Source organism: Vidua macroura, chromosome 3 (genome assembly GCF_024509145.1).
Source record: "Vidua macroura isolate BioBank_ID:100142 chromosome 3, ASM2450914v1, whole genome shotgun sequence".
In the NCBI taxonomy this organism is placed as follows: Eukaryota; Metazoa; Chordata; class Aves; order Passeriformes; family Viduidae; genus Vidua; species Vidua macroura.
Window position 1 is genome coordinate 1,010,591 of NC_071573.1, and position 25,703 is coordinate 1,036,293.

Consider the following 25,703-nt stretch of genomic DNA (forward strand, 5'->3'; position numbering starts at 1 on the left):
ATTAAAAATAAACAGGATGGCTGGAGCCAGAAAGAAAAGCACACTTCTGACATTCCTGGCTTACCTAGGTGTGGCAGGTGAATATACATGTTTATGTACCTCTATATATTGTTATGGAATTACAGATTATTTAAAAGACTGACAAATTTTCAACTTAAAAACCCCTGTCTACTGAATTTATACCACCACGCTGTGGTTTTGCATGTAACTGCTTGTCTTTGCCCCTTTGATGGTCAGGCTGCATATATGCTGTACAGCTTTGTCTGGGCCAACACTTGCAAAATTCTTCTGTGTTGCTGTTGATATTTGTACAAGGTAATATTCATTATATCCTGACATGCATGCTTAAAATTTCTAGTTAATTCAGGCATCCTGGGCTGCATCAGGAGCACCTTGGGCAGCAGGGCAGGGCAGGGAGGGAGGGGATTCTGCCCCTCTGCTCCGCCCTGATGGGATCCCACCTGGAATATTGCATCCAGCTCTGGGCTCCCAGCACGGCAAGGACAGGGAGCTGCTGGAGCAGGTCCAGAGGAGGGACACCAAGGTGATCAGAGGGATGGAGCACCTCTCTAATGAGGAAAGTTTGGGGTTGTCCAGCCTGGAGAAGAGAAGCCTTTGGGGTGACCTAAGCATGGCCTTCCTGAAGGGAGCCTACAGTAAGGATGGAGAGGGACTATTTACAGGGAGATGTAGGGACAGGAAAAGGGGGAGTGGCTTCCAACTGAAAGGCATTACGTTTGCATTAGTTATTAGGAAAAATTATTTCTTGTCAGAGTTCTGAGGTGCTGGAGCAGGTTGCCCAGAGAAGCTGTGGATGCTCCATCTCTAGAAGTGTTCAAGGCCATGTTGGATGGAGCTCTGAGCAACCTGGCCCTGTCCATGTCAGGAAAGTTAGCACTAGGTCATCTTTAAGATCCCTCCCAACCCAGACCATTCTATGATTCTTCTTTGGCTTAGAATAATTTCTGTCTTCAGAACATAACTCACTACTGTGCTGCTACCAACTGGGAGTCCTATTGCTTAAGCTGCCTCTTTTTTTTCTCCTTCTTTTGCTTTATCTGTTACCTGGCTGAACATTTTGTGCCAGCTGTATGGATGCAGAAGAAGAAATATGATGGCATTACGTGGAGTGGGAAAAATATAATACAGCATTTAGCAATCTGTGCCTTTCCCAAGAGCACAAATATCATCCTGAAATGTCTCAGTGTGAAAGAATGTGCCCCTGGTTTTCATGTAAGTGATCAGTGTTTGTGTGTTGGTGTCTTAGTGGAAAACGCTCAGAACATTTTCCATTTTTGTCATCAATATTTCACACCAGCCTTGACTGAGTGGTGATTTTTGGGAAGGGTCAAAGTGAAGAACAAAAGTGAACCTAAGTTCAGATGAAGCTGACTCTGGGGTAAACACCTGGCCTGGAACTGATGGCTCTGACTCCTTGTGTATGTGTGTGCATGTGGGGAACAAATATATCCTCCACTCCTCAAAATTTTCATCTTAGTGTACTCTTAAAATTTTAGTGTATAGTTTATTTTTTTTTTTATTACAGTATCATACACTTTAGTTGAGCAAAATAGTTATGTTTTCTGTACAGAAAAGGGTCTTGTGGGAGTTGCAGGTTTTTTTTTCTTCCTAAAATAATTTTGAGGCTTTTAAAGGACCATAAAAAACCAAAAAGTCACTTTTGGTCCACTCTGGTTTATTGGTATTCCAAAACACAAATCCAAACATTAGCATAGTAGTGTGTTATCCCCAGACATTTCACTCTGCTTCAAAGGAAGAAAACAAATAGAGAAGCTTGTTGTATTTTCATAAAGTCATTTGTTGAAGTAGGTCTTAAGGGGGTAGTAGTAAATAAAAGAAAATTATAATTTGCAAAATTATTATTTCTATTATTTTAATAGTAGGGGAAAATGAAAATGAAGGCTTTAGGAAGAATGGTATTACCCTTGATTGTGCAACAGTGTGCAGGGGCTGTTCAAGTGGAAAAGATGAAAGATTATTCTGTGGGGGACAAATACAGTTAGGGCAATGTGATTACAGCTTTATTGAATAACGGGCTGCAGTGTGAATGCTGTCATTTCTAAAGTGATTCTTTAAGCAAAGATTCCTTTAGCCAAAAGGAGCAGGACTGCTTGGGAACTGCTGGAGGTGAAGTTTGTGAAAATCAGGATATGTAATAGTCACAGGGAGAGAGTAACTTAAAGCTGTAAAAGAGTTGAAAAGGAGATAATTTTTTCTTCTCCTTTAGGTTTCTCTCCTTCTAATGATGGAAGAGCTGTTTTCCCTCCACCCTACCTGTGTGTTTGTGGGCCTGTGCATGCACATGATGACATGCTGAGAGGTGAAATTGATTTACTTTTAGTGGTGTGGCCCATTAGGGCACCAACTCATTGTCCCAGTCCTTCTTGTGGACACTAATGTTTCTGCAGAAGGAATGACAGAGCACAATGCAAATTGCTGCATCAGCTTCTCTTTGCAGCCCACATTGTTGACATTGACTGGAAGCAATGAAATAAAGGTACTGGAGGAGTCACGTGCAAAATCTTTCTTTTATAAATCAAAAAACCAGAAACTAAACCAGAAAATGCTCTTAGAAAAGAAAGATTCTTTCCTTCTGACTCTTTAGAGTGATATATATATATTCTTCAGTGAATGCAAAAAAAAGGCAAAATGATTTTAAAATTTTATTGCAATAAAGCAAATTTATTACTTTGGGTCAGAATTCAATTATTTTTTGTATTTTCAGTCCTCCAGGCAGGATCTCTAACACTGGCACACAGATATATGTGACTGACTTAATGTATCACAGCTTTTCCATTTACTTCAATACCCAGCTCTCCTGCCCTAGAGAGAAACAAATTTATATGACTTTCTGGGCTCAGAGCTGAGCCCTAATGTGCAAAATTCACTTGTGTGCTGGTTTTGGCTGGGATAAAGTTAATTTTCTTCCCAGTAGCCGGTATGGGGCTGTGTTTTGGGTTTGTGCTGGCAGCAGTGCTGGTTACTCAGGGGTGCTTTGGTTATTTCTCAGCAGGGCTAACACGGAGTTGAGGCCCCTTCTGCTTCTCATCCCACCCCACCAGCGAGCAGTGGGGCGCACGAGGAGCTGGGAGGGGACACAGCTGGGACAGCTGAACGTCCAGAAGGACACTCCATACCCTGTGGCATCACACTCAGCGTGCTAAGCTGGGGGGGGAAGGAAGAGGGGGATGTTCAGAGGGATATCATTTGCCTTCCCAGATCCCCGTTACGTGTGTTGGAGTCCTGGGGATGTCTGAACACTTGCCTGCCTTTGGGAAACAGTGAATGGATGCTCTGTTTTGCTTTGCTTCTCTGGTGACTTTTGCTTTCCCTGCCTTGATTGTGAGATTGTCAGAGCTTTTCAAATATCTGGTGATAGTCGTAGGCTGGTGTTTATAGTTTTGGAAAATATTTTGAGAGCTCGTTTCACAGTTTATCCATCTGGGCTTAAGAATTGTGGCTTAAATGAAGAAAAGAAAATTGTATTTTTATAGCTAAAACTGTTTATTATTAATTACTGTTACTATTGTTTGGGCAATGATTCAGACTTGGGAAAGAGTTGGTAGCAAATCAAATGTTTAAAGCACAGGCTTTGAGATACGGCTATCCAAGCAAAGGGGAGCTGTCCTGCTGCTCTTGCTGCCAGTGTCAGACCAAGGTTTTACGTGGTGAAAACATTTTCTCTACTGAATCAGACGCCGAATGAGTCCTTGGTTCCCTCTTAGCCCGTGTCAGAAGTGAACCCTCCCAGGGCAGTGCAAAGCTGTGCCCTAAACTGGCTGTAAAAGAGCCCCAATATTGGTCCTCACCATGCCAGCGTCCATGCTAAAGTAAAATTGACTATTTCAATATCAGCCTCGTCAAAAATAAACCTGAGGAACCTCTTGACAAAAGAAAGAACAATTTTCTGCCATACCTGTTGGATTTTGGAGTGGCTGGTACGTCTTAAGATGTGTGAAAAATTCTGCTGATAATGTGCACAGCTCCTTTCTAACAGCACAGACATCACTTGTCCGTTTCTTCCTCCCCCCATCCATGCAGCTTTTTCTGGAAAAAAGCAGGAAAAGCAGCCTAGACCCTCCTTCAGTCTCCCCTGGTTCATTGGGAGACTGTGTTTTGGCCTCCAAAGGGCTGTGCAGTGCTTACCCTCTGACAGAAGACTGGCAATGCACAGTTTTAGTGTTCCTGTGAAGGATTCACTTGATCCTCCAACAGGGTTTTGCAGAGCCCAGCTTCCCTGGCATTGCAGCCAGGCAGGGCCTTTTTGGGGGATTTGCTTTAACATTTAACACTGGGAATATACATTTCATGGCTCCCTCAAATCCTGTAAGTTCTTTTGCAGAAAGAATGGTGAAACTGCTTGAGTGAGTAGAAATGTGTGTGTAAATGAATCTTGCTGAACATTGCTGCTTGTGTTCCAGACCCTCTGTAGTTTTGGTTGTCACAGGAGCAATATATGAGAAATGACAGTATAATATTAATTTAAGCTCCTTTTAGGACCTACAGTTTTGATTAAAGATTGATCCTTTGTCACTGCCAAGAAATAAATCTGGATAGTGCCATGAGGGGAAAGCATTTGCTCACAAGACCAAATCCTTAGCAGCTGTACAGTGTTTTTTGGAAGCTGTGCTTATTTACACTAGGTGAGTATTTGCCCTGTCATATTTATTGCAGCATGAGTATTTTGATCTGAATAAAAGCAGAGCCCTGCTCATCTTCAGGAGAGTGAAATAAGCCCTGGGTTGCTACAAACATCTGCAACACCTCTGGCCTTGACAGCTGTCTGCTGAAATTATGAACATGTCCTCACCTCCTGTTTTTAATGGTGGTGGACAGGACATTTCCATCTGTTATTTCCTTTGTACCTTTTTTATGCTCTTTTTATACTCTTGTGTCAACGCACATCCAGATTTATGCTTGTTACCCAGCTGTTGTTCCAGGAAAAGGCCTTTTCTGTGGCTAGAAATGCTTCTGAAGGGCTCCTGTAGTGGTGTCAGGGTCTCTCAGGCCAGATGCCACCACTGTCAGGGCACACGGAGCATCCTTTGCCCACCACAAAATTAGTAGTTTATTCTTCACCCTATTTTGCCAATCCCACTGTCTGGTTTTCTCTTTTGGAAGTAAAGAAAACACATCTGCTAAACACTGTCCTCAGCCCTACAGGGCTGGGGGATGGGTGTAAAATGAAGAGCAGGATGAGGAGCAAGCAGCTGCTTCCACCCAAGGGAATCCAGAGACCACAGCGAGATGTCTCATTATGTGATTTGCTCTTTGAGGTAGTTACACCTAGGGGTGAAGTCCTACCTCTGAAACAGGATCTAAAGTACTTCCATTCTTACTGGAAAAGGATGAATTGAATACAGATGCTTTTGTTATATCATCTTGTCCATGATTTGGGGCAAAACTTTAAAAGCCCACGGTTTAAATGGATTTTTTTTTTTATTTTGAAAAAGAAATCCAAATAAGGGCTAAGAATTTTTAGGGTTGATGATTTTTTTAAAAAAAAATTATTATTGAGGGGTTGATCAGTTAAGTTTAAATTTAAAATGATTCTACTTATAGAACCAGATCCTGATGCAGCCATTACCATGGGAGAAGGGAAAGTATGGCTGCTGCTTTCAAGAAAATCTAAGTCAGGGGATAAAATGCATTTTTATTTGGTTCCTTACTCTCACTGTTTCTCTTCTGTCTCTTTGTTTACCTTTCTTTCCACATTTTAGGGATTTCAGTTTGAGTGAGTTTAGCAAGTTTTGGTCCTTCTCACTGCACCACATTTCACCCTGAAATGAAACAAAACCATTAAAAAACCACCACAACAAAACATCCCCAGCCCTTCTCCCCTAAGCTAATGTGAAGAATCAATCTTTCTTATGTAGGTTATGTTTCTACTGGGCGAGATAAACCATCCTAAGTCTTTGAGGACTGCATTTGGAATTTTTATTGTAAAGATTATAATTCATTTTTAGCTTAATCACTTGTTGAAGAGCTTATCTTTATAGTCATGTGAAGAATGAAAGAAAAGTGCTGAAATATAAAAAAAAGTCTCTTCCATAAATAGGATCATATTTCTGTAAGAGTCTTTTGTTATTTTTTCTGTATTATGTGTTTAATATATATTCTCCCCCTTCTTTGCAGTGCCTGGTATTGTAACCATGAAAAAGGGGAGGAGGCATCTTGTTTAGTTTGACCTAAGTTTTGTTGGCAAGTTATGGTGAATATTCATTTATTAACATAACATAAAGGCAGAAAACTTCAGAGCTTCCTGCTAACTGGTGAACAATTAGTGCTGCCACAGTAAAGGAAATAACTCTCCTTGTATATGTTACAGATATTTACATGAGCAATAATATTTACCATTATCACTTCCACAACTTGTAAAATTGTTCTTAGATAATACACATTTACAACCAAAAGCAATAACGAAGCCAGCTCTTACACAAAGAAAATAATTAGCCTCCATGTCTAGTCCTCTATCTGCTAAAATTATTGAAAGCCACAATATCTGTATCTGCTCGTGCAAGCTTCTCAAATAGCTGTTAAATCATACCAAAATAAACCCCATAATTGGCTGATGCAAGCTGCAGGATCTGTTCCAGATGATCACACAGACAAAGCATCCTTTGATCCCTTTCCTTGCATGTGCTCTTAATCCATCTCTTGTTGTTTTAACCTTTAATCTGCATCCACTGCTTGCTTTATCTCTCTGTCCTGTAATGTAAATCAGAAATGATTGCAGTAAGGAACCATGTCTTAAATAACAGGGACTATCTGGGACTGTCAGGATGAGCTCCCCTTGCTGATGTGGTGGCTGGAGCAGCTTGCCTGTATGTTGCTGTTGGGTTTAGATTTTCCATCATTTTCCATTGCTCTCACTGTAAAGGTGCCTTCCCAGAGAGGAAGCTCTGTAGCACTTTGTTGGTCAGGCTGGAGATAGGGCAGGAGGGCACAGATCTGAGATCAAAGGCCCTCCTCCTTTTGATGTTTGAAAAAGTTCAGATCAGTGTCTCAAACTGTGTGCCTGGTCGGCCTGTGCTGCGTGGCTGAGATTGGATTTGTCCTGGGGAAAGTACCTGACTACTCAGAAGCTTATCCAGGGTGCCTCAGTGTACAAAGCTGAGCTGGGAATTCCATCAGCACAAGTTCCTCTGAGAAATTCATGGCATCTCACCATCTGGGGTGTAGAACTGGAAGACCCCTATCTGAACTTTTCAGACATTAAATTTTTTTAAAATTTTATTTTGGTCTTTAAGTGATGAGAGGCTGAACAGTGAAGTAATCTGTTTTCATCGTTTTACTCGGCTCATTTCCCTCCCCGCTGAAAACAGAGCCATAAACCCTAACAAGAAAAGCTGTAGATTTACTGGGAACAGAATGAGTGGATGTTAATGTGCAAAATCTTGTAATAAATATATGGATTAATTGAACAACTACATTATAGAGGAACATTTTTCATCACAGGGAACAAACAGGCAAGGACAGGTGGCCTTTTTAATGCAAGCTGATGATTAATGTGGTACAGTATCAGCTGTGATGTGTGCTGATAGCCCACTAAACCTCCTCCACGTGAGTTCTCATGGGAGTCTTTAGAAATGCATTCTCTGTCACACAAAATAAACTGGCAAAACTTTTAATCGAGGTTACTTCTTCTTGTTCCAATTCTACCTCGGAGCAAAATTGTCTGCTGGAAGAAATGGGGACAAGTCACTGTACCTGGGAGAGCCAGTGAGATTATCGATTCCATTGGAAATTGGATAATTTCCAATCAAGATGAAGAAAGTTAACCTGCAGTCATTGCCTTTAGTTTAGTTCATGCTGGTTAGTTGTTCTCTTTTAGTGGGACCACAAGTCCCACCTTGCAGTCTTTCATAACTGCAGTTGTATGACCCTCTCTACCCAGACCTAGAAGAGGGAACTTTATATATAATTTTGTGGGTTTGTTTTGTTTCCTTTTTGTGTGTGTGTGTGTGTGTGTTTTGTTGTTGTTGTTTGATCAGCTGTTTTGTTGATTTTGGTTTGTTTGCTCACTTATTAAAAAAAAGCAAAGGGGAATGCAGATATTCCAGGTAAAATGTAAATCCACCCTGGCCCCTAGGTTTTCCTAAGAAGCACAGGAGTACATTTCCCTAACTCATCTTTCTGAGAGATTCTCTTTCCCCAGACCTAGAAGAGGGAACTTTATATATAATTTTGTGGGTTTATTTTGTTTCCTTTTTGTGTGTGTGTGTGTGTGTGTTTTGTTGTTGTTGTTTGATCAGCTGTTTTGTTGATTTTTATTGGTTTGTTTGCTCACTTATTAAAAAAAAAGCAAAGGGGAATGCAGCTATTCCAAGTAAAATGTAAATCCACCCTGGCCCCTAGGTTTTCCTGAGAAGCACAGGAGTACATTTCCCTAACTCATCTTTCTGAGAGATTCTCTCTCCCAGCTCCAGCTGGCTGGGTGCACGTGTACTCCCGTGAATGGTGAGTAGTGAAACAACAAATGCAGTGGATACTTCAGGGACTTTCTCATTTCCCACCTGGAGCTGCTCGGAGAGCTGCTGTTGTGGGTGCTGCAGTGGTGCTGTCTGTCAGCTGGGAAGAACATTTCCCTCTGGCCAGGTGAATCCTGCCTGGGTGTTTTGTCACCTGTGTGCCACGCTCTCCTGGGCCTAGAGGGTCTCTTGCTTTGTGAACATGTTGTTGATTATTTCAACTCTCTTAATTCAGTGTGTCTGCAGCTGCTCCTTAAAGGACTATTAGTTGTTAAAACATGGTAAATTTCCATATTCACCATTATTTTAGCAAAAAGGAATAAAATGTGCATATTCCATGTAGGCTGTTCATTAATTCTCCAGGCAAATGTACCCTTTAGCTTTGGTGTTTCACTCAAATTTGCCTTTTTTGTGCAAAGAAAATACATTGAGCTATGATCCTGACAACTGCAGTTATGAAAACATATTTAATATTGCTATTAAAATTAGTCTTAAAATATTACAGTGAAGCTAGCTGGTCAGAATATGCAAAGAAACATATTTTGTTTTGATACACATAGCTGCACAAATAAATTACCTATGCATTTGTAATTCTATCTTTGGCATTTTTCTTGAGGGATATGGGTGAACACTCTTAGTAGTCTAAATCATATTATTTTCTGCAAAATATTACTGAAAATTAGGTTGTTGATTCTTTAAATAACAATAGCAGAAGGAGCAAATAGAACCAATTAATCTTTATGAGTAGATCAATTTATCATAGTTATCTCTAGATGGATTTATCATGGTTATCTGCTTATAATGCATTCACATCAACCTCTGGAAATAAATTTAGGGGAGATCCACTGCTCAGCTGACTTCCAGTTTGTTTGATGCCTCTTGGCAGGTGTTGCCACCTTGATGCCTTCAAAGATACTGAAACAAAAGAGGAGTGGGGAAGGGTTTATATCATGCTCAAGCCTGGGGACACATGTAAGACTTGGCTTCACAAGGATCTCTCTCCCAAGAGGCTGAGGAACAGCTGCAGCAGGACAGGAACTGAGCATCCTGCAGATTTGGGCTATTCTTCTAAAGAAGGGAGACTTGATTAACTTATGGCTTGTGGAACCTGCTCTGCCTTGGACCTGCTTTAGGCGAGTTCTCGAGGGAGCTGATTCTGGAGCAGCTGGGCTTGCACAGTGGCACGTGTTTGCCAGGCACCCCTGAGCATCTGATTGTGCACATGGGTCTTCTGATTTCACTGTCCAGCATCCCATGAAAATCAGACTTCATTTAGGAGCTCCTTTCTGTCTGCTGGCAAACTGGCTTAGGTAGGTGAAACAGGATCCTGGGTTGAAGGTGGCAGAATCTGTATTTGGCTGTGACCCAAGGCCACTAAAGTACCCAGGTTTGTTTTTTTTAATATATTCTGGAGGTGAGGCTAAGATGTTGGGAAGCAGTTGAGAAGAAAATCCACATGAATCCCGTTTTTTACACTATTTTTAAGGTGCATCTTTTGGAGTAGATTCCAGGAGCTCATGTGAGTGGTACCAAAGGCTGTAGGTGCAGGAATTCATGCTGTTCATCCCAGGCATAAGTCAAAATTACAAGTGCTTCAAGTCTTAGCTGAGATGTGCTGCTCTTTACAATGAAGAACACCCTGTAACCAGAGCCTTATTTATCTTAGTAGGTAGTAGAAAGAGCTGGTAAAATACATTTTGTTGAAAATATTTTATTTGATGAGTAGTAATATTTATCAAAAATATTCTATCATGTTTATTTTGAAAGGGTTAACTGAAACACTGAGCTCCTAAATATAAAGGATTTAATTGTCCATTGGCTTCTGAAGCCTTTTCCCTCAGAGAGTTCTGAAAAATCTCATTCTAACTCATTACTTTCTCAGTAATATAGAAAATTTTTGCACATTCAGTTTAAAATGGATTAAGTTTAACAGCATACTGAGTAAAATTTTTTTTTCTTTGGACATTCTAGCAGTGAAAATTGTCTAAAAAAGGCAGTTCCTTTTATCAAAACTCTTCAGACATGCTTCAGAGTCAATAAATATTTTCTAGAAAGAGAAGACCTCAAGTGCTCTGAAAAAAAATTTGCCTACACAAGGTGAATAAAAAAGTATTGATTTTTTTTATTAATAAGTTAGGTAATATATATATATAAATCATGCAACTTAAAATAGTGTAAAAAAATTTCAGTAGATTTTTTTTGGCAATTATGCAGTAGGTTGCCTGTGCATGCAGCCTTTGCACCAGCAGGGCACACACTCACATTTCCTTGGGATAAGAATGTGGAGTGAGCAACCACTACCAAATGCAGTGTGGATTTACCCCCAGTTTCTGCAGTTGTTATCGCTGGGAACTTCACCAGAGACCTGTTGTGTTTAAATTCACCAGGTACAGTTATATATACTATATAGAATATATATATATACACTATATATAGTGTGTATATATATATATAAACACTGTATATAGTATATATATAGTATATATACTATATATACTATATATATATATCTATATACATACTATATAATATATATATATATACAGTTATATATATACAGTTATATATACACAGTTATATATATACAGTTATATATCTTCCCCACATTCACCGTTGCATAACGCTGACTTTTCAAACACTCAGAAGTAACACCCTTGGCCTTTCCAATGGAGGTGAAGATGGGGCTGCTTCAGTCTTGAGCCCTGTGCTAAGGTCATTGCCTGAAACCCAGGGAAGGCTCCTCTCTGGCCGTGCACCGATGAAGTCTGCAGGCTGAGGTGCAAAGGAACACCGTGGATTGTTTTGGCTGTACGTGTGGCTTGGTTTCATCACAAACAATACAAAATAGTCTTAAAAGTGTTGGGCCAGTGTGTGTCCCAACGTGTGCTGGTAGCACTGCTGAAGTCAGATACACTGAGAAAAGGGAGGCGTGCAGGAAATTCTTCAATTTCTCCTACAGTAGTAGTGGTGAAATCTGAAATCTGGCATGTCAAGTTTTGTGCTATTCCCTTATTTTTAAATGTAATGGATATATGACATGACATTTCACTTGCTTTCTACGATAGTCGTGTCATCTGTGTTGGCATGGACATCATTATTTTGACACAAGTTCCAGATGATTTGCTATAAGGATTCTGCTGGTTTCAGTTGTAATAGGGAAAATAGATGCTGTACAAATCATGTGAGGCTGATTTTATAATTCTCCCTCATCCCAAATCTGTTCCTTTCATTAACGGTTGAAAGTAAGGAATTTCACTTCCACTATGTGGAAGGTGAGTTTCATATGCATAGGGGTGCCTGGGTGTGAATGTCTGTGCTTAGATCTACCTGGAAACCAGACAGATAAAGTTAACATTTTGTTTATTTATCTGTATGGGCCAGTAATGTAATTAATGCTTCCTTGTACTAAAAAGGAAACAAAAGGATGAGAGGTGATATACAAGCATTCAAATATATTTGTTCACGTAGCAAACATTCTGCCTGCATTCTCCAAAAGTACATTTCTAGTTGGCCCTTTGGTGTTTTACTCCAGCACCATTACTTGTGGACACCATCATCTGCATCAAAAATGGCACAAAGCTACCCCTAGAAAAAAATCAGTTTAAAAGCCAGCAGTTCTCCAAACATGCTCTCGTGTCCTCTGCAGTGCTGTAACCGTGTCCAAACCAATACTGGGACTAGTCTCAGGTGCACACTCCAGTCATGCCTGATAAAATCTGGAAGTAATATTAATTGGAATAGGCCAAAAGCCATGCCAGGGACCTTTTTGACAATGCCATGGTCGTGGTAGTTGTGTTCTCCCACCAGGAAGCTTCTTGGGGTGCCTTTTATGTGGCAGTAGATATGTAGCCCCTCATTCCACAACCCGACCCTTCCAGGAGGACTCTCTGTGCTCAGAGTCCAGCGGGGTCTGTGTTTGGGTGGCAGACCCACATTGCTGGCTGGCCTACAAGCCTGGCCCTCAGGGCTTTCAAGAAGAACCTAGTGCCTAAATAGTCCAGAAACAAGAGCACTCTGCACAGCAGGGCTGCCCTGGGCAGGCATTTGGGAGTTTTAGAGTACTGGGAATTTCTCAGCTCTGTCCCAGCTTTCATAGCTTTGTAGATGTTTGCAACCACAGGCGTTCTGCCTTCATTATTTTGCAAATTCACAGGTCATTCTTAAGAGTCTTTTGTGAGAATCTGCATGAAGAGGTGGCGTCAACAAACCTGTGACAGTGGCAGAGATGATAAATCCCAGCCAGAAGTGATGGAGAGCAGAAAGGGAAGGTGCCTACTGCAAAAGCAAAACTGCTGGCTCAGACAAGACAGGGTTAGAAAGCACCTTCTGCACCTTTCCTGTCTTTCTATTGTTTGCATATAAGCACCTTTAGATCAGGAAACTGTGTGTGTTTCCTTGCTTATCACAAAAGAATCAAGAGACTAAAGGTCAGCAGGTAAATTTGCAAAACATTTTCGCAGGCTGAATTGGTGTGATTAGTAGAGGTTAGTGTATGGGAATGGAAAGAGGTTCTAGCAGCAGTTTTCCTATTAAGGAAGGACAGAGAATGAATGCAGAAAAATACTCAAGATGTGTTGGATAATATTTCTTTACTGTTATGATGTTCTTTACCTTCCTCTTCATTCTATGGGAAATACAAATACTGAATTTTAAAATCTTTTGCTAGAAATACATTGAATGTAGGAGGTAAATAAAGGCAGAAATCAGAAGAGGATACAGTGGATAGGAAAGGCAGAGAACAAGAAACAATACATAGAAACTTCTCATAGAAATGAAAATTTAAAAACATGAACTTAATTGTCATGGCAGTTTCTATAACTTTAAACAGCATCGTGAGCAATGTCAGGTCTCTGTAATGCAAACCAAACAATCTTAATATCAAGAGGGCAGTTCTGGACTCCAAACCTGTGTGCATCAGTTTTGTTGTTTTGTTTTGGAGTTGCTTCTAACTTGAACACATGTGCTTCATCACATTTTGTAGTGCATTTATTAAAGCTCTAAAGTCTAATATTCAACAACATTGTTATTTCAAATTCACCAAATTCAGGCTAATAAGGGCAGATTAAATGTAGAGACTAATCTCGATTCTGTTTCTTGAATGTATGTCCAAGCATGGAAATTCTGTGAAGCCCATGAAAACATAGGAAGTAAATTATTTTGGATTAATCAAAGGGGTAGTGTCTTAGTCAAGTCCTAGTAAATGCCCTGAGATTATTTAAGCAGATCTTGTTAATTACTTTCTGTTTTAACTGGCTTTTCCTGGGCAGTTCTCATGGTGGCTATTCCCATTAGTCCACGTGCATCACAGAGCAAACCTTTGCAAAACCGTACAAGCAGGAAGACGTCACTACCACGTCACTAATGTGCTGTTTGACAGTGTGCAGTGCAGAGCCAAGAAGGATCCTCTCTCAGGGGACTCAATCAGAAATTCCTGTAGCCTCCTCTCTGCCACCCTTCTCTACTCCAGTTTGGGCAGTCTGGCACAGGCTGTGTTAGGCCACTAGTCTCAGCACCCTCTTTGGTGCCAGTTTATTTATGGGTTAATGAATTAGGCACAGTTAATGCCTGTGTAGCCCTCGTGAGTTAGAAGCCAAGCCTCTATTGCATGGTTTTAAGATTGATGCAAGTCAGAAGTACTCACTGTTATATGCATATGTATTTTTTCTTACTGCCTGCAAAGTCCTTTTTCAAAGCCCTGCTTGGTTTTCATTATCCTCGGGCAGTATTTTCACAATTTTAGTGTAGCAAAGGTTTTATTTTACTATTTTAATTTGTATAAGAGTGCCTACTCCCTGAGAATATACTAGGCCAGATCTGGATGCCTGGATGATATATTCCAGATAGGCACAAATTGTGCCATCATTTTAGACAGTCACTCTATTAGTGAGTCTATATTAAACTTGGTCCTGTACAATTAAGAAAGCTGACTGCATGAAAAATAAATCTGCAAGCCAAAAAAGTAGTTCCAAAAGTTCTGAAAGAAAGGGACTGACACTTGCAGCTGATTGCTGTTTGTGTTAGCATAACGAGAGGCACAGCAGCACAATCCCAGGGCCTGCCCTGTGAAGATAGGATGGGAAACACCTCCTCTGATGCAGAGTGCACAAGCAGAAGGTGCAAAAGCATTTGCTGCAGAATGCAGCTGCACGGGAGCAGAAAGCTGACAGTGGAGCTGGGTGATGTGGGAGTGATGGGAGGAGCTCTCCAGAAGTGTCCAGGCACTTTATGTGCCTCTAATTCCAGCTACCTGCTCTGGGTAGCGGAGAAATGGAGAGGGAGGTGGGTGAGAATTTTGTTGTTGCAGGTCCCTCTTCCGAGTCTGATTTAATTTGAGGTTGTGCTTGTTCTTTGGTGCCTGGTGGGCAGGAGCAATCAGCACAGCGAGCCAGCAAGGGGAGCATCACCTTTGGTGGCTGCCAGCAGAGCTTCAGGAGTTCCAACTGGGAATGTTTGCGTGGAAGGCCCTCCACCACCCCTTGGGATCTTCCTGCTGGATAGCCACTGCATCAAGGTCTCTCTGCAGCATCAGTAGCCCTGGTTTTATGGGAAGGAAATGAAGTCTTTTTGTGCACAGCTGTGCCCTTGCTCAGAGCTGCAATGCTGCCAGTGGTGCAGGCAGCAGGTACCGACCTGGCTGAGCACTGGGTAGCGAGATGGTTCAGGTGAAATAATGAGCTATGCATTCCAAAGGGGCCACTGGATTTGGATGCCCTACTTTTTAGGGGTTGAGCCGTGTAATGTCTTGGTAAAATTCACAGAGGGGTTAGAGGCTTCCACTGAAGTGAAAATGAGTACTCGTTTCTGCATTGCTTTGCACAAAAGGCAAATAACAGGAGGAGTCTATGGCTATTTGAGAGATGAATGTTTCAAACCAGAAGAACATTTTTAGCATAGCAAAAAAGATACATAATCACTGTAGGAGTGCTGAGATTGAAAAAGGGAAAAAAAAAAAGGATGGTGAAACATTTGCGGGGAATTAAATATTCGTGAGCCCAATCACATTATAGCTAATAAAATTAGTAATTATTAATTAATTATTAATTCTTTAATACTACTGTGACTTACCACTGGAAAAGTCAATTTATGGCTCTGTATTTAGTGAGCCTTATGCCCTGCAGCAGCAGATAACCACTAATGTGTACAGATCATCATCTGTGTTTGCTGCAAGCAGTTCTGCAGCTTGGAGGGGTACTGACTGTTTTCCCAAAATGCTCAGCATGGGGCTGAGTTCCACCCATGGCTTTCTCTGTGCATGCAGGCAGCTGCAATGCAGTCTTTTAGAGCCCAGATTACTCATGTAGGATGCGTGGGCACCACACGTGCCACTGCGCTGACCTTTCCCATCCCTTCTTTCTGTTTCATTTGGCTTAAGCAGAGGATATCCTTGGGGTTTGTCTGCTCTGTCAGTCAAACAAGGGTACAAGACTGCTTTGAAATGTAGATTTGCCCACTTTTCCTGATGCTTTTTTTTCAGGAGGATTGCTTAGGTGCAGGCTGAGAGCTGTTCTTGGGAGCATATATTTTGTGCTGTATTGCAGGCTGCCCTCAGCCTGGATGAGTGGGACATAGACAGAACACAGGAATGTGCTGTCAGAGAAAACTGTCTTTCCAAGAACAACGTGGCCTTGAGTGATGCCCAGAACTGTGAAGCAGAATATATATTTGTCCAGGATCTTGATTTTTTTTCTGTTGAGTTTTTTTCTCAACCTGACGTCATGGGTGATGGCAGAAGCTTGGCAGAAATACTTGAAAAAAGGGGCTCAGATGCTGCAGCTCTCCTCTTTTAGGTCTCTGTGCAGTGCATGTAGAGCAGCATACCCCAATCTGCCAGATCTGCACCACTGCATCTTTGCCTTGGTCCTGCAGCAGGGCTCTAATGAAACATGATATGATTAAGAAGATTAGACATGTGTCCAGATAGCTGAACTGCACAAAGATGGATGGCAGGCCTAAATGGAACATGTTAGCACAGAATATAATATGTTAATACACTGCTTCATCACCACTGTGCACACAGCATGTGTGTGATATACATGCTAAATTAGCTGAGTGTAGAAGCAATGCCTTGGATACCCGAGCGCTGTGTGCTTGACACAGAAATGTGATTTAATTGCCAGCTTGATGCTGTAATTCAGGTGTAATTGTCAAATTTTATTTGACAAGCTCTACTCAGGCAACTTATTCTTAATAAATAGCTGAGCATGAAAATAAGGATTCTTGTTCTCAGCAAGGTGGACCTAAGGAACTTGCTGTTACTCTCCAATGGAATTTCAAAAGGAATTCGATCATGTAATACCAGATTTCTCTAAAACTCTTTTATCCACACTCAGGATGATGAACATCTTTATAGATCAGGATAGCACAGCTTTGGGTATAGTATAGTTAAATTGTGAGGTGGCATTGCTGTAGCCCAGTGTAGCCAGGTTGTAAATGGTGCCTTTTCATCTGATTGAAAGAATTGCTCAGATTTCTCTACCTGTTGAGTCTGCATTGTTTTTGAGAACAGCATTAAGCGCTAGCAACTTTTAAATTCTGCAAGGGCTTACACTGAGCCCTTATTTTTCCTTCATTGTTTAGGAGTGGGTTACTTAGCATGATCTTTATTTTTTAAACTACTGGTAAGAAAATAAATGTGTCATCAGAACCTGGAGCTTAGCATTAGGAGTTTAATGTGCATTGATAGCAATATATTTGTGTCTCATTTAGTGTGCTGCCATTGAAATATGCCCATTAAAAGCTTCTTTTTATTAAGATATCCCCTTGATAATACAGTGAGAGATTACAGGGTATTTGTGACAAATCCTCTGCTAGGTATTGTATATATAGCTATGCCTAAAGTACTTAGTATAAAATAGATTTCAAGGGAAAACATTTATGCATCAACATTTCATTTCGTTTCTTTGCCTTACTGGGAAGAGAGAAAGCCATTCTCTTTCTGAAACAAAATACATATGGTGCATGGATTACCACTTTGGGGAATTCTGAGCAATCCATAAACCTGGGTGCACACACTGTAATTGCTTCCAAAAGAAGAATGACTGTGGCACGGAGCTGTATTAAGTAATGGATCAATTAAGCTATTTCCCTTTTTTTTTTTTTTTTCCCTGTTGTTTACTATATATAAGGAGCATACATTAAAAGTGATTCTTTTTCCTGATTTAAACATGTAATTGTTTTAGATATAAAAATAAGACCCAAAATATTCCTTTCCTAAAATAGGACAGATACTTCAGAAAGAAACCCCAAAAACCATTTTGAGGTGATTAAGGGTCAATGGTAATTTTTGCCTTGATAATGTCTTTTATTGACACATAAACATTTTTACTCCTGAACACAGTCATTGCACAAGAATGTTTTACTGGGATGATTATATTATATAACTCCTAGAAAGAGTAAATTTTAAATTATTATATCTGCTTAAACCTAGCTTGTACATGGGGGTAAGGAGTTTCTCATATTTTAGGCAGATTTATATTATACCCATGTAATCTAGTAAAAAATTACAGGCATAATGCAAAAAAGAATATAAAGGTATGGAAACAATGTAAAAAATACAAATCTCATCTTTTTCCATTAAGATATAAAATCCAATGTGAGTATTATGGAATGTCATGCTCCAAAACCTATGGAGAGAGCAGAAGAGGCCAATCAGGTCAAGGAGAATTAGATACAAGTAATAATTAAAAAAAAAATTATCATTATTGTTATTTTTATTGTTTAAAATGGACTTGCTGAGAGAAGTAAGCTGGTAGCTGCTGTTCATTTCCTGAGTAACAGGTCCACCACAGTGGACACTCCTGGCATCTTTTCTCTTGCTGTTCACAGCTTGGCGTCTGTGGAAGGGCGGGGGACGTTGCTGTATTTTTGGAGCCCTCAGTGACAGCATGTTCAAGCATTGTTTTAGCCTCCATGAATGCTGAGTTCCCACCTTGGTGGGAGAGAAGGGCACTTTGAGAGTGGATGAATCCCTCCAATATCCCGCGAGGCTTAGTGCAAGGTGTCCCATACTTGTGGGATCCTACACATGGGTATGGGAGCATGGGAGCACACAATGCTTTGGACATTGCTGAAAACAGAAAGCTAAATCTCCACTTACTACATTTACTTTCAGAAGCTCAGAATGTGGTGGTTTTTTTTTTTTTTTTTTTTTTGTTGAAGAATGTAAAAACTCACACAAGCAGAGGCCACCGCAGCTGTGTGCACAGGCTCTGTGTGTTATGGCTGTGCTGTGCTGGCTGTGGGCAGGTGTTGGTTTTACCAGAAGCTGAAGATAAAACTCTTGAGTTTCTCTATTAAAATGCAATCAGAGATGAGTCATCAACCTTGTTTTTCTTGTTAGGAGCTATTTACGTTGTGCTTGGTACAGCTGCTCTCAGAGCAGTTGGTGCCAAGCGCAGTGTCAGAGCTGCCAGCTCTGCTGGGTCAGAAAAGGACAAATTAAGGACCAGAACAACTGGTTCTGTAAAGCGGAAAATTGGACTTGCAAAAGACCGTTCATTGATCTGGTTTCAGCAGGGAAAGACATTTGGTAGAAAGGTCTGTGTGAGGATCTGTCTGTGCTTTGCAAGACTGTGGAAATGGCTGTGTGGTTTCCCACATTCCTCCAAGTAAGGTGATATCTCCACCCTGCACATAACCTGCTCTGGCTCCCTCACCGCCAGCCCCATCTTCCTTCTGGCCACGAGCACAGGGTTTGAACTTGTGGGCTTCCAGAAGCTTCCTTCGTGAGAATTGTTTTCTTGTAAGCAGTTGCCTGACCTCAACAAACTGAGAGGAAACTGTGGGATGTTTTATGAGAAACCTCTTATATCTCTTTCACAAGGATGTGTGGCTTCAATGCTGAATGTCTTATTTAGTTGATTCAGCATTTCCATTAAAGTAATAAGGATAGGAGCAGCTTCCTAATAAATATTTGCAAGTCTTTTCAGTTCCATGGGAATTCTGTTGACCTTTACAAGGATAAGGATCTTTTAAAAAGGATAAGCCTTTGTCACCATCTCCAGTGGTGAAAACTGTCTCAGTCTGGTTTTGTATTGCATCCATGCTTGACTATCCCTTTTAATTTCCCTTCCTTTAGGAAATATTTTTCCCTTGGCAACGCATAATTGAAACCTCTCGACTCTGCAAGACAAAATTGAAAGTTTATCAGAATTCTCAAAGTGTTGATGCTATTTAGGACTCTTTTGTTTATTAATTATTATTATTTAGGACGCTTTTTGTTATAAAGCTCTTCATCAGTTGCTTTGCTTTACCTGCATAATGCTGTATAATCCAAGGCAGTTGATAGGTGGTGGCTTGTAATCAGGCCTAACTGGCCTGAATGCTCCATTTAACTTAATATTCCATGCCACTAAGCTTTTTATCCCTGCTCTGACCTGCCTATTTACAGAAAAAGTTGGGTTGTTTTTAAAACCCTTCTTGCATTTTACAAATGAGCTTTTGAGTTCTTACCTGATTTAACTTAGGGAAAAAAAAAAGCCCCAAAACCCCCAAAAAACTCTGCAAAATAAATCAGGGACAATTATGTCCCTGTGCTAGCATAGGCCATCCATGGAAAACCATGAATTGGAATGCAGAACTGTGTTATTGCTGACTGTGGGGTTAGTGCAGATTTATATCTGGGGATGTGGGGCTCTTCAAGAAGCAGAGTGGCCTGTGGCATGAATTTGTATCCTCATAAGCTCTCCCTGACTTTGGCAGTGAATTCAAAGGCAGCATTTCCACAGTGGGTGAGGGCTACCGAGGCTGTTTTCAGCTGTGCAGGTATTTCTGCTACTTTTCTGTGGGTGCTGACACCTGTGCTACTCCAATGGGTGAATTGGGAGGTGCAGCTTTGCCCTCACCAGCGGTGGGAGTAAGAGTATTGATGTTTGTTGGCATGAACTTGGTTCTTGGGTGTTGGATGCTATTTAGAAAGGTTGCCAGGGGTTTGCATGTTAAAAACCACAGCTGAAGGGGGCCGTGGGCATGGTTCTGTGCTAACAGAAGCTGGCTCTGCTTAAAAATTTACAAGAGGTGAGTGTGTAGCTTTTGGTCTGCATTTCTGTCCTTGGGGCAACATTCTGGAGATGCTGCAAATCCACATAAGCCAGGCAGGAATTAAGCTTTGGTGCAGATTTATTTCCTGTAGTGTCCACTTATTTTAGAAACAAGATCAGCTTGATCTACAGAGCTGTTGCTCGCCTTCTGTATAAAGGAAGACTCTGGGGTTAGTTTTGCACACTTGCCATCCTCTGAGTGCCCAGCTGAGTGCATGCCAGGTGAAGAGACCTCTGCCTGGTGGTCTGGAGCAGCAGCCAGGTGGTGGCAGAGGCGCTGGTGTAGCCCTCTGCCCTCTCCTGCCCTGGCTGTACTCTCCATTCACAGAGCTGGATGATAAAATGCATGCTGAGAGTCCTTGTGATCCCCCTGATTCCCTGGAGCTCTGCTAAGCAAGCTGTGCAGGCCAAATGATCAGCTCACACAAACCCTGAAGAAGTGGCTCTTCCTAGGTTTTTGAGGGAGGGGATGCTCCTGCACAACCCAGCTATGTGCATTACACCAGGGAAAAGCATTTTTTTTTGCTCTGACCAATAAGGAGCTCTGAAAATCATTTCCATCATGCAAACGGGCAAGCTGGTGTACTTTTATGTAAGAGAAATGATTGTAGTGATTTATGCTTATAGATTTTTTTTTTTAAAGCAAAGAATCATCATCGTGTCTTCCCCGTTTTACAGGTGAAGTTGAGGCAGTGAGAGGTGACAAGACTTGCTTCAGGGTCAGAGTCAAATCTCTTCTCTCAAGGTGCAGTCCTGCTCCAAAGGGGGAAAAAAAAGAGTTTCAGAACCTCCATTTTATATTTTCCTCTGTGTTCCCGATTTCTGTAGGATCACATGTCTCAGTGTTGTGACAGTTTACTCTCCCTTGGGATGCTAACTGCAGGTTTTCCTGCTGAAGGTGGTAGTGTGGTGTGTTAAAGCAGCGTTCCCAGGGTTTGCCTGCAGCTGCAATTGAGTTTGTCTAAACAAGTGCTCAACCTAATGGTCACTTGTAATCATGTTACAGCCTCGCTGCTGAACTACCCTCTTAGGCCAGGAAACAACCCCCACATGATCTTTTGTTTCTTTCTGGAAGAAAGAAAAACTCGAAATTTTGAGTGCCATGCTAGTGGCCCGTGGGTCTGCAGTGAAAATTCTTGTGGGTTGTTTTTCTCCTTTTTTGTTGGTTTATGTCATGGGTTTCAAGTGGCTTTCCCAGAGGCCGGCTGGTTTCCTCTCAGAGAAGAGGTTGGGATGGGAGGAGATATAGACTAGAACACTGCCCTTGTCCCAGCTCATCCTGCACCACTCAGAAAGTAAGATAAAATGACAAAAAGTAGCTCTTGTCTACTTGTATTGGCCTGAATTGGGGGAAAATGTGGTTCAGTGTTAGATCTGCTGCTTGTGGATTCAGCTTTGATTATAAAGGCCAGCATGGTAGGAACAAAGGATTGCACCATGCTAAATACAAGTGATGGGCTTGCCAGATACTGAAAATTCAAGTACTTATATAGAGTCAGATAGGTAATGTCAAATATCTCTGCAGTGAAGCTTTTCTGATTAATAATGGAGTAACACTAATTTACACCAGCTGCAGACTTCTACTCAAAAATTAACCAAAGTGCTTGTTCACTGCTGTTGGCTACATATCAAAAATGATGTTGAAAAGGAAATGGATCAGTAGCAGAAAACATAGATAACAATAATACTCTGCAACAGGGAAAAATACAAAAGTAAAGAAAATAATAAAAAATGCAGTTCACAGCTCAGAAAATAGCACTGAGGAACTACTGTGTAATTAATAAAATTCACAAGGTGTCAATCAAGTGAACAATCTGGTTTGGGGCAGACTGAAAATAAGGGGCTAAATTCTGTCTTTAGCTGCTCATATGTGGTTTTGTCTCCAAGGCAGAATTTACTTCATAATCTATGCGTGAATAGCAACACAAAACAAGAGAAAGGATATTTTAATGGTAGCCACAAATGGCAGACACGAGGCAAATCTGCTAGATTTAGCTCGAGCTTTAATTGAGAAGGTTGGTCTTGCATAACAGCAGCAGAGTGAGCTGCCAATCCTTGGACCTATCCTCTAATAAAATATCATTGTTAACTGGTAGCCCTGATGAAAACAGCATCGGTTTCCAGCCAGAGAATCATAAGCAGTTGATTGCCCAGACATAATGGTAACAATTACCACTAATGCTGTGTTGCAGCAGTTGTAGAGGACACTGCAGCGTTAGAAAGATGTTCAAATGCCTGTGAAGAAAATATTACATTGGTCTTGCCCATAAGAAACTTGATTAGCAAAGAAATCCTTAAAAAATGATTGGATTTTTGGAGCAGGCTAAGAAAATGAATGGAGAAATGTTTGCCTAAGTTCATCTCACCCTATGAAAGGCAAGAACATGCCTTTTGTCTTCCAAATTTACTCCAGACAGAGCAAATTATAGTGGATGGAGATCATGAGACTGCTGTTCTAAGATCTTTGGTAAGATTAAAATTGCACCTCGAAGATGATAATGTCAGTAGTGAAAGTGGTTCATGACAAGGGTGTTACTAAAACAGAGGGCTGCAGGGCCAGGTTCTTCCCTCGAGGCACAGCAGAGCTGTTAAGTGTGTGGCATAGCTTTCATCTGGCATCCTTTGGACATGAGAAACCTGTGGAGGCCACAGTAATCCAGCCTGTCTTAACAATTCAGGTTTGGTGCTAGGGGTAAGATTGTCAAAGGACAGGACTGAGGCATCGAACCGGTTGAGTAAGTGGAAAATGGGAGCCAGCTTTTGGCCTGCAAGCATCCCTTTGGCAAGGACTCCACAAATGACAGTCTCAGGGCACCCTTCCTGTCTCCAAAATCCAGGTGGCTTGTTTGCTGGGACTAGGAGATAACTACCAAAGCCAGGAAGGGACAGCAAGGGGTTTTTTTTTGGGCAAAAATCGTATTCTCATCCAAAGTGATGCAAGCATGACATTTGGTTGTTTTCCTTCAAAATTTCTAAAGTTTTGGTTGCTTTCTCAAGAACTGAGGGTCATTTAGACACAAGGTGATGAACACGCAGCCTGGGAAGAGTACTGAAGTTTGTGTTACAGTGAATTCCACATGTAAAACACAGAAAAATGAGTGTGTACAAGGTTAAGAACAGAAAAAGATTTTTTTTCCAGAAAATCTGTTACTCTCCTTTCCTCTGCTGATTTTGATGGGGATGTCCTGTGCTCCTAGTCCCAGAAAACAAAATGCCTGTAGTTTGGAGAAGAGAGGGTCCTGTATGCCAGGTGAGTGTGGAGCCTGTACAAGGACAAACTTCATGGGGATTTGTTGTTCAAGCACACAGAAATGTAGGGACTCAGTGGCACATCTGTCTTTGCCTGACTCCTCACTGGCAGGTGTTTCTTTAAAGCAAGCACATTTAAAACTCTTCTGTTGCAGATACCCCACAACCTCCTCACCCATAACTTGGTCTAATGACATTTTATAGAAAATGAAATGAAGGTTCTTCTTTAGTCTTCTCTGTCAGTTAATTTACATTGATAAGTCTTGATTTAATTTTTTTTTTTTTGCCCTTCCATGGTATCTTTATATGTATTTTTTTAATGTCTTTTGCTGACTTGTGGTGGAGAAAAGGACAAAGTGCTCCAGTAAGGCTGTTTATGTACTGAGACAAGGGGAATAATAACAATGAGTACCTTCTTGTACTCACAATGCTTCTGTTAGTACCTCTCAGAAAGGCACTTGCTGTTTATGGACTAAACTAACACTGCTGTTTTCCTCCTCCACAGAGGAGACACAGTGTCTCAAAAGCCTCACAAAAGTCAAAATCCATCATATATATAGCTTTTCCATGGTCCACAAAGCCACTTACCCCATAAGAGAAGTTAATGAGGTTGGTCTGATATGATCTGCTCTTGACAAATTTGTCTGTTTCTTTTTGGCTTATTATGCTTCAGAGGATTAAAAACTGATTATTAATAATTTATCCCAGTATCTTTCCAGGTGTCAGTGTAATGCTACCTTGTCTACAAATCCCCAGATTCCTGTTTTCCACTTTTTAAAGCTGTTCACTTTTATTTGTCTTTCCTCGGGCCTCTGGGAGCCCGCTATTCTCAGTGAGTTCTTGAAGACAATCACTAATGGTTTGGAGGCTGTTCTAGCGAGTTCCTTAAGCACTCCAGAGTGCTTTCATCAGGCCCTACTGATGAATTAATCTGATTTATTTAAATATCCTACTCTACCCCTGCTCTCGCCTGTGTATCTCTCCTCTTCCCCCAGCTAATTGCGCTAAGCATTTCCTTCAAAGGTAGAAGCATAGATGGTGTTAAACACCTCAGCCTTCTGTCTGTCCTCATCTGCCTCCACCTCCTTTCAGCCTTTATTATTGCCTTTATCTAGAGCTTTTTCCTAAGCCTGAGCAATCTGTGATTCATTTTGTGCTGCAGCTTCTCAAGGTTTATTCCAGGCCGACTCTTGGCTTGTTCCACACACTTACTGCTGTGTTTAGCCCACGTCCATTCAGAGAGCAGACTGGTTTGACTTGTGTCACTGGTGCAAATGTTCTCACTGAGCAGGCAGCCTAGTGCTTTCTCTCCTCTGCCAGTGTGCAATTTGTACAGTTTGAGATACTGGACTTCCTGTGCCCGTTTGAAAATTGTACCCAAGGCCAGTGGGTTGTCTAAGACACAGTTGGTATTTCTGACTTGGCCTGCATATTTTCTTCTGTGCACAAAGGCAGCAAGATGGAAATATGGAATGGGAATTCAGAGCTGAATACAAGAAGTCTGTAGTTTTCAGAACTGTTTGTTCAGGCTGTTTTATAATAGGGATACTGGGGAATGGCATTTTCTTCTCCATCAGCCTGAAATCCAGAAGAGAAGAATGCTTCCAGCTGCCACTGGGACAACTTAGGAGTCTCTGTAAAGGAAAGACTTTTATATAGCAAAAATTGGCCTACTGCTTGTGAAATCTTAAGTAGCAACGACCTAGAGAGGTGTCTCTTTGCACCAAGATTTTTGCAGTTGTACCTGGAATAGTAATTTTATTTGTCTTGAAAAGGCTGGGAGAGATCTTACAGGATAGCTTATGAAATACTTAAACCACTGTGGCTGTACAGCAGAGCTTTGGGAAACTGCATCCCAGGGAGGAGAGTTCTGTGGAAGGAAAGGTTTCATTTGTCCTTATTTGCCAGAAAGGTGAGAGGTGTT